The 9,401-nt window shown below is 36.8% G+C and overlaps 1 long non-coding RNA gene across 2 annotated transcripts in view; it reads right to left on the bottom strand.

Annotated features, from left to right (window-relative positions):
* Window positions 1-229: 229 nt before the first annotated feature.
* The window catches only part of LOC112587551, a 42,426-nt gene continuing 33,254 nt past the window's right edge, over window positions 230-9,401 (bottom strand). The window contains exon 4 of one of the 2 annotated variants that reach the window (XR_006639658.1): window positions 230-1,824. This is a non-coding gene — a long non-coding RNA (uncharacterized LOC112587551). Of the gene's footprint in view, window positions 1,825-4,888; window positions 4,950-9,401 lie in introns of those variants that run through there. The other variant, XR_006639659.1, reaches the window with a different exon arrangement.

Raw genomic sequence — 9,401 nt, 5'->3', positions numbered from 1 at the left:
CTTCACTTTCTGCCATAAGGGTGGTGTCATCTGCATATCTGAGGTTATTGATATTTCTCCCAGCAATCTTGATTCCAGCTTGTGCTTCTTCCAGTCCAGCGTTTCTCATGATGTACTCTGCATATAAGTTAAATAAACATGGTAACAATATACAGCCTTGACATACTCCTTTTCCTATTTGGAACCAGTCTGTTGTTCCATGTCCAGTTCTAACTGTTGCTTCCTGACCTGCATATAGGTTTCTCAACTTAGTGCCACTGAACTGTACAGTTAAATATGGTTAAAATAGTATTTTATATCATGTGACTTTTACCATAATTTAAAAAATTTAAAATATGTCCTTTACCTGTAGTGAATTTCCAATACTAATGAACAAAATGTTATAGAGTAAATCAATGTTAAATTCCTCTAATTATGCAACTCCCAAAATCCACTTAAATATATACTATTTTTCATGAATATTTTGAGTTTTCTCACTTCTTTTAATGTATTAACCAAAGAATTGAACTTACAGTCTGTAAAGATATATTGAACTGTCCATAATATCAAATCCTAAAATGAAAATATCAGCCACACTGCTTTATAGCACTGCTTCCAACCTTTTCCGGGCCATACTTCATATAGAAAATGGTACTGTTTGTATGACAAAACTGCAATAAATGAAACGTAAGAGGCCACAGGTCCAGAACCAGCCTGGCTTCCCAAGGCTGGTTCTTGGGAACAGAACCAGTGTCTTGCAACCATATTCGCCCATGGTACACCAATATGTCCCAGCACACCACGTTGTGTGCATGTGCTCAGTCACCCAGTCAGGTCCCAGTTTTTGCAAGCCCATGGACAAGAGACAGCCAGGATCCTCTGTCAAAGGAATTTTCCAGGCAAGAATACTGAAGCAGATTACCATTTCCTACTCCAGGGAATCTTCCCAACCCAAGGATCTCACTAATATATGAAATCTTTAAAAAATAAAAAATGAATTCATAAAAACAGAGAATAGATCGGTGGTTGCCAGAACATTGGGGTGGTATGTGGGAGAAATGGGTGAAAGTGAAAAGGCCCTATCTTCCTGTTATAATTAAGTTCTAGGGATATAATACACAGCATGGTGACTAAAGTTGTATTGTATATTTGGAAGTTGCTGAATACGTCTTAAAAGCTCACATCCCAAGAAAAAACTTGTAACTTTATGAAATGATGAATGTTAATCAAATTTATTGTGGTGATCATTATGTTGTATACTTTATAATAATACAGCATTATATATCAGTTTTATCTCAATAAAACTGGGAAAGAAAAAAATGTGATTATATACACATAATATGGAATATTACTCAGCCTTAAAAAAGAAAATCATACCTGCAACAATGCAGATGAACCTAGAGGACATTCTGCTAAGTGAAATAAGCCAGATGTAGAATGACAAATACTATATCATCTCAGTTATATGTGGGATCTAAAATAGTCAAACTCCTAGAAGTAGAGAGCAGAATGGTGGTTTCCAAAGACTGGGGATATGGTGGGAAAATGGAGAAATGTGTCAAAGGCACAAAGTTTAAGTTATCTAAGACAAATAAGTTGTGGAAATCTAATGTGCAGCAATGTGACGATAGTTCACATTACTGTATTGCGTGCCTGAAATTTACTAAGAGTATAGACCTTAAATTTTATCACCAAAGGGAAACAAAAAGGTAACCACATGATGTGAAAGATATGTTAATCGGCTTGATTGTGGTAAACATTTAACAATGCTGTATATCAAAACATCAAGTTGTGGCAATCCACTCCAGCACTCTTGCCTGGAAAATCCCATGGACGGAGGATTTACTAAAAAAAAAAAAAAAAAATCAAGTTGTACACATTAAAAATATACAATTTTTGTCAATTATGCCTCAATAAATCTGAGGTATAAAAAAACAATGCAGTAATTTGAGTTACTGTATAGAACAGGAAATTAAAATTTCTACTCAAATAGAACTCAACTTTATAAACATTTATTAAGCATTTTTATTTGCAATCCTGTAAGGTATGAGGATAAATTAGGCCTTTCCATATAACTTACTTGGAGAAAAAAGGAAAAAGAAAAATTTTGAAAAATGAGTTAGAGAAACTATACTTCAAGACAGACTATAGGGCAAGTCAATAGTAAGTTGTGTAAGGAATTAGTTCTGCCTGAGAAAATATGGCTAGAGCACTGGAGGAGGTACAGGTATAGTGGAGACAAAATCTGGTCCAGACAGGACTGAAAGCCAGTGAAAGAAACTTCACCCAATATAAACAATCAGAAATTAGTGAACAAACAAGGGCATTAGGAGCCAAGCCAGAATAAATCAAAGCATTTGAGGAGCAAAAGTGGAATTCAGTTAAGAGAGTCGCAAAAAAGAGTTTAAAAAAAAAAAGAAGATACAGAAACAGGAAGGCAGGTATGGGCATGATTTACAGGACTCTAGCCAGTGCCAAGACTATCACTCAAGGCCAGAGTTACCACAGTAATTCAGTTACCAACTGCAAAGAACTGACAGGAAAAAATTGTTAAGAAAAAGAAGGGCAAGAGTGTACATAGCTGAGAATGTCTTTGAGTTGGAAGTGTCTTTTACTTGAATAGAACTTTTACTCTAGAGATTTAGAAGTCCATCTTTCTTCTTTTACTGGCCTTTCTTCAAGGCCCTAGCCTCAATATTATTGATAAACCAGACTATTTTCCATTACCCAAACACAGAATGTCCTTTCAAGTCTCCACATTTTTCCTTAGGCTGTTTTCTGTGCCTGAAGACACCTCCTCCTTCAAGGCCAAGTACCCAAATATGATAGTTAAATTTAATCACAGTCTTCTGATTACACTGGTTTTTCCTTTAGTAAAAGTCAAATTAGCGTCCCCACTGAGTTTAGTATAGCAAAGTAAAGAGAAGCTAAAGAGAAAACTGTCTGTCTGCAAAGGATCAACAAGAAAGGATTCCTGTGATTGCAATAAAATGGCTCCCAAAGTTACTGCCACGGTGGGTCCCTCACACGTGAGTGCTCAGTCATGTTCAACTCTTTGTGGCCCTTTGGACTGTAGACCACCAGGCTCCTCTGTCCATGGAATTTTCCAGGCAAGAATACTGGAGCAGGTTGCCATTTCCTACTCCAGGTAATCTTTGCACCCAAGGATCAAACCCAAGTCTCTTACATCTTCTGCATTAGCAGGTGGTTTCTTTACTGCTAGTGCCACATGGGTCCTTCTCACAGGAAAGTGAAATTTTCTTAGTAGAAGACTAAGGAAGCAGTATCCCCAATTCCTCGTAGTTCGGAAAGCCTGAGGAATTTTCTGCACCTCAGGATCCACATCAAGAACCTGGCATCTAACACCCACTGGGCCATTTCCCCAAACCCACCAACTTATCATTGCCCTTTTCAGATGGAGCATCTTAGTATTACTTACTTCCCAGGCAAACTCTGTGGAAATACCACACTAATCATGTCACATATTTTCAAGGTTGATACCACTGGCTGAGTTTGAGCTTCAGACTTCAAAAAAAAAGGATTTTTAGATTTTTCCACAGTTATATGAAAAATTGCCTTTTTTAAGGCTAGAAAGATGAAAACATAATTAGTTTGCTGAAACTGTCCAATATCAGTGATTTCCTCCAGAATTTATGGAAATAGTTTAAGACTCTGAAGTAAAGGGCAATTTTGATAGATTCCTCCACTATGAAAAGCTGCCCAGAAAAGAACTATAAATGATACTGAAGGATACTCACTGGGAAGCTTGCTAGGGAACTGTGAGTGGAACCATGATGTTCACTGGGGCTGTATGGGTAAGAATTCGTACACTGTGGGTATGTCAAATAGAAAAAGACAGGGGTCTGACTGAGGAACTAGGACCACAAGCAGAATAATACAGTTTCTTTTAAAAAATAAAAATTTTAAAACCTCCTATTCAAGAATATTTTATTGCTGATTCTTTAACAAAACCTGGTCAAATGTTAATATAATACTATTAAATCAAAAATAAAATTTTGGTGTAACACTATGAAATACTTAAAGGAATATTAAGTAACTGGGGAAATAAAAGATCAAAAAATGTTAATACATACACTTGAAAGGCATTTATAATAAATACATTATTTATGTATAATAATTATATATGCATATATATTATATAATATGAATATATAATTTAATATATAATAATTTATATTAATAAACATATTATTTAATGATAAACAATAAACATGCAATGAACAGAAGTAAACTGCATTATATTTTAAAATTAAGAATATGTTTTATTCAGAAAGCAATAAACAAAATGACACAATTAAAATTTAAAATAATAACAGCAATCATACCTTATTATTTCATCTTAAATTATGGCTTATAATAGCTACATATTGACATACTCTAATAACTACCAATTCACAGGTCTCAAAATTCAGTTTGACCACTGTTATTAATAAAATGACAAAACAGAACACTGATACCAAATGCTGACGAGAATGTGGAGCAACCAGGACTCTTATTCATTGCTGGTGGAAATGCAAAACTGTACAGTCATTTTGGAAGAGAGTTTGGTGATTTCTTCCAAAATTAAACATACTCTTAACAAATGACCCAGCAATAGCACTCCTTGGCATTTACTCAAAGCAGTTGAAATCTTAAGTCTATACAAAAACCTGCACACAGACATCTGTAGCAGCTTTATTCATAATTGCCAAAACCTGAAAGCAACAAAGATATCCTTCAGCAGGTAAGTGGAAAAATAAACTGTGGTAGACACAGACAATGGAATGTTGTTGTTGTTGTTGTTGTTGTTTAGTCTCTATGTCCAGCTCTTTGAGATACTGTGGACTAGATAGCCCACTAGGTTCCTCTGTCCATGGGATCTCCCAGGCAAGAATATTGGAATGGGTTGCCATTTCGTACTCCAGGGGATCTTCCCAACCCAGGGATCATACCTGCATCTCCTGTGTCTCCTGCATTGGCAAGAGGATTCATTACTACTGAGCCACCAGGGAAGCCCAGTGGAATATTATTCATTGCTTAAAATAAAAAAAAAAATGACCCATCAAGCTATGAAAAGACTGGAGGAAATTTAAATACATTTTACTAGGGTGAGAAAAGTCAATCTGTAAAGCCTACATACTATAGGACTCCAACTCTATGACATTCTGGGAAAGGCAAAACTATGTAGACATTAAAAATATCATTGATTGCCAGGGACTGGGAAAGGCTTCCCTGATGGCTAATGGGTAAAGAATCTGCCTGCCAATGCAGGAGACACAAGAGATGAAGGTTCAATCTCCGGGTTTGGAAGATCCCCCAGAGGAGGAAAATGGCAACTCACTCAAGTATTCTTGCTTGAAAAATCCCATGGACAGAGGAGCAAGAAACCACAGGGTCACAAGAGAGTCGGATGCGACTAAGCACACAGCAAGGGAAGGTGGGAGGGATGAATATGTGGAGCAAAGAGGATTGTTAGGGCAGGGAAGCTACTTCGTATATTACTGCAATGACGTTACCATATTCTTTTGTCAAAACTCATACAGGAAAAAACCCCATAAAACAGCAAGAGTGAATGAATCCTAAAGTAAACTATAAACTTTGGGTTATTCTGACGAGTCAATCAAAGGTTTATCAATCCTATTAAATATACCACCATGGTGCAGGATGTTGACAGAAGGGTGGTTGTGTGTGTGAGGTCAGAAGGTAGTGGGAATTCTCTGTACTTTCTACTCAGGTTGGCTGTGAACCTAAGACTGCACTAAGAAAAATAAAGTCTATTTTTAAAATTCCAGCCATCTAACAGGTTTGTAATATGTAACATATAAATTCATATATGTTTAACTGCACATTTTATTGGGTTTAGGATACATGATGTGGTAAAACAAAGCTATGCACCTTACTTTATCTCAAGAGATGAAGTCCCAAAATCCCAAATCCTCAGAGTTTATTATTTTGAAAAAAATACCATACCTCATAGTATTCTAGAGAGTTCATATGGAAAACTGAAAGGCAGTTTTCTTAATCTAAAAAGTAATAGCTGAACAAGACTGCATTTGTCATCTGTGAAGTGTTTCTCCCATGGTAACTTGTTCATTGGATTGTGGACCTCAGTTCTCCACAGATGACAACCAATCCACATAAAGATTCTATATAGATAGATTCAATGTTTCCAATCCCAACTTGGCTGACAAATGTGAGTGTTGTCCATGCTCAGATGATCCCCTGGTGCTTATGGACTATCCTCTGGTGCTTATGGGTCCCCTGATGCTTCAGTATCATAGGGATACTGAAGTTATTTCAGAAAAGATAAGTGCAAATTTAATATTAGAAATTTTCCCTCCAGTTTTTCTTTACTATTTATCAATATATAATCATCATGGGTCATCTTCACATGTAAGCTTCTCAAATGCAGAGACACAGAGCAATTTATCCTTTTGGGAAGCAGCAATGGACATCAAGTTCATTGTCAGTCTCTTATACCCAACTACACCCTGGAAAACCTAGCTCACCTCAGATTAATTTTTTAAGATTTAAAATAATTGTGTACTCTAAAAAAACATTTTAATCCAGCAACATTTTTAGGAAAAACAAAAAGAAAACAGTTAATCTCTGGAAATATATCCTCTTAGTGGGGTTTATAGTGGCCAATAAAATATTCATATATTTCTTTTAATTTTTGACTGAGCTGTGTTCTCATTGCTGGTTTTTCTAGCTGCGGTGAGCAGGGCTACTTTGTAGCTGGATTGCAAGAGCTTTTCACTTCTGCGGCTTCTCTTGCTGCATAGCACAGCCTCTAGGGCACGCAGGCTTCAGTAGCTATGGCACGTGGGCCACATGCATGTGGGATCTTCCTGGACCAGGGACTGAACCCAAGTCCCCTGCATTAGCAAGGAGATGCTTAACCACTGGACACCAGGGAAGTCCTAAAATACTTACATTCTTAAGATGCTAAAATGTCCTAAAAAATCTTGATTTACAATAGGAAGTCAGAGCCCCACAAAATCAAGCAAAGGTTTGTTTTTAGAGAGTTAGGTACAGAAAAGCGATAGTATATAATTCCTTTAAAAATGTATGTGAACTCAAAATTAGAAGCTTTATTCTTTCCATTAAAAAGGGGGATAAAAAGTCAAGGAAAATAATAATTGTAAGAAATCTGGCAAAATAGCTATTATATAATCGTGCTTATTATACTTCACCAGCCAATTCATTGCAATGTGTCACTCTGAGAGGGAACATTTATGATCTCCTACTGCCATCTTATGTAATGTCTTGTCACTGCACAAAAGGAGGAATATACATTAAGCAAAAACAAAAGCACTTTCTGGAAGTTGTTATGTTAACCCGAATTTTCCACATAAAAATAAAATCTTTTTCCAGTCCTCATCTATTTACAACAGGATTTTTTTTAAGTTCAGTCATTTAGTAAATTATTTATCATTTATTTTCTATTAGTTTCTTAAACTTTCACTTCTGGTCATATTTATTATCTCATATACAGCTATTTTGATGTAAAATGCTATGCAGCATTATATATTATTCAAATGCATGAGAAATGCAAAAGCTGAAAATTAAAAGGTATAAATAAAGCAGAAACAATGAACAGTTCCAGTCTTTAAAGCAACAGAAGTCAGCAGATTTTCTTTAACAAGTTTATCCTGAAACCAGCCAGGTCAAAAGCCACCAAGCTGATATAGAAGAATTTTAATTTACTGTGTAATTATAAATATATGCCAAACTTCAACCTAAAAATAGCAATGCAATAGGCAAAGTGTTATTGTTTTTCTATAAGTTCTGACAATTCTAATCTGACAAATTTTAATACATTGCTAGTCAATTACTATTCAGAAGACCATATAACCTAATGAAATTTAGAAATCTGTCAGTAAGAGTCTCCCCACTCATATTTGACTATCTAACGCCAATATCCCAACTAGTACAGAAATGTATCAATTAAAAACGTGTTTATCCACAAGTAACAATAAAAATACTAATTAATTATGGTTTAAGCAACTAAAAGTTTGTCTTGCCTTTCATTCTATTTCTGAACAATGTTATCACTTTCTAAAGTTCTTTCTAGATTTCCATTTCACCATTTTTAGAACATTGACCTTCATTCTCATGCTTACAAAATCATTGCTGTAGCTCCAAACAATAAATTAGCATCAAGATTGGAACAAAGTGAAAAAAGAGAGTGCTAAATACATCTGTTCTCCATATTCTTGGTCTTTTGGCCAGAAGTATGTCACCTGGCCATTTCTAGATGCAAGAGAAGGTGGGGTAGTTTTTAGCTCAGCACAGTCACTGTGAACAAAGTTAGCAAGATATAAGGGAGGTATTTGTAGTGGAAAGAAACAAACAATATCCACCACAAGGAATGAGATTAACATTGGCCTACAATTAAGACTTTGAGTCCAGGTGGTGGGTTAAGCTGAAGGTGAAAGCTTCTCTTTCTCTTTCTTTATATGTATTATTACATACATAATACTACTAGGTTATAGGAAAAATAATGGAGAAGGCAATGGTACCCCACTCCAGTACTCTTGCCTGGACAATCCCATGGACGGAGGACCCTGGTAGGCTGCAGTCCATGGGGTCGCTAAGAGTCGGACACGACTGAGCGACTTCACTTTCACTTTTCACCTTCATGCATTGGAGAAGGAAATGGCAACCCACTCCAGTGTTCTTGCCTGGAGAATCCCAGGGACGGGGGAGCCTGGTGGGCTGCCGTCTATGGGGTCGCACAGAGTCGGACACGACTGAAGCGACTTAGGAGGAGGAGGAGGAGGAAAAATAAATGAAGCATGTAAGGGAAATTGTCAAATGCCATAGATAAAGAGAACCAATAGTAATGCTTTTGAGCATTTCACAGAGGTAACTGGGATGAATATATCCAGGAGACAGATATGAAGATGCAAGACTCAATGCACAGGCAAGAGCCACCACTGACCTGGGAAAAGGCCTGGCCAGGAGAACATCTCCCACCGAGGTTAAGATCCACATAGATATGGGCAGCGAACCCAGGCCCAGGCCAAACCAGAATCTTCTGTAAGAAAGCAGAGCACCTGGCCTGTATTGCATGCAGATGTACAGCCTAAATTCTCACACAACCCTAAAAATCCCAAGGGGAAAACTAGTAGAAATGGTCTAGATCAGGTAAACCTTGTACTGCACTATAACAGGCAACCGTAAAACCTCCTCAAAGGAACACTTCCATAACCCAGAGCACACAGAAGATTATTGCTGCAAAAGATGAAGTGGCTGGAAAATAAAAGGAAACACACAAAGAAATGCCCTGAGTGGCACAACAAATGGGAGAAGTCATGCCCAGAGAGCCACTGACAATACAGCAATCTCAAAAGGTCTTTTCCAAAACTGGTCTTTGTCAGACTCTTTCAACTTTAATAAATAAGAACCAGAAGCAC

This window comes from Bubalus bubalis, chromosome 10, assembly GCF_019923935.1.
Source record: "Bubalus bubalis isolate 160015118507 breed Murrah chromosome 10, NDDB_SH_1, whole genome shotgun sequence".
NCBI classification, from domain to species: domain Eukaryota; kingdom Metazoa; phylum Chordata; class Mammalia; order Artiodactyla; family Bovidae; genus Bubalus; species Bubalus bubalis.
The sequence above is the reverse complement of the archived record's forward strand: the minus strand, read 5'-3'. Positions and strand labels throughout refer to the sequence as shown.